Source organism: Leucoraja erinacea, chromosome 6 (assembly GCF_028641065.1).
Source record: "Leucoraja erinacea ecotype New England chromosome 6, Leri_hhj_1, whole genome shotgun sequence".
NCBI lineage: Eukaryota > Metazoa > Chordata > Chondrichthyes > Rajiformes > Rajidae > Leucoraja > Leucoraja erinaceus.
The window spans coordinates 52,027,449-52,028,294 of NC_073382.1; positions in this window are offsets into that span (position 1 = coordinate 52,027,449).

Here is an 846-nt window from a genome sequence, read left to right on the forward strand (position 1 = left end):
TATTTACTACTATTGTCACTGTTTTCCTGCAGTGTTGACCATAATCCACCTATAGTAGCTCAAGAAAGCAACCAAATTAGAAATTCAAACAAGAGCAAGGGATTCTGAGCAGTAAGAATTCAAATTATCTACTTTAAAATGCATAACGGGTACAGTGATGGTTAATTTACCAGTTCAATAACACAGGACCAGACTAACAATCCAGCAACAGATGATCAAATCCCATCATTGCAACTATGGAATTTAAATTCATTTAATAATCTGGGAATGTACAAACAAAAATAATAATGATGGCATATTACCACGATTTTGGTTATTAAAATTCATGGTTCACTTTAAGTCTTATGTTTTGCAGAAGAGGAAGTCTGCAGTCTTTAACTGTTGTGAATGTAAATCACTTTCAAATGACCAGCGAGCCACTTAGTTGTACCATAAATGCCACATTAAAGTGGAGAAAAAGAATAAAAGCAGATTGGTCACAAATTCTCACAAGGCAAGGTCACCTCAGCCCATTTGACGTTGTAAAATCTTCCTTGCATTGTCTGGGGATTGGTGCCTAGGCTTAGAGAGTTGACCCAGACTTGTACCAATCTCACAGTCATACCTTATGAGAATATAGGGTTAGACTTCCTTTCCATCAGTCTGCCCATTCCCTCCACAGACACCGGCTGACCTGCTGAGTTCCTCCAGCACTTTGTGTTTTGCTCAAGATTCCTAGCATTTCCCTGGGCCTCATTTTCTTTTGCAATACCTCGGTACGTGAGAAAATCCATTGGAGATGGTCGGAATGTGGTAAACGGACAGAACAAAGTAATCCTGGGAATTTTCAGCATTTAGCTCCAGACC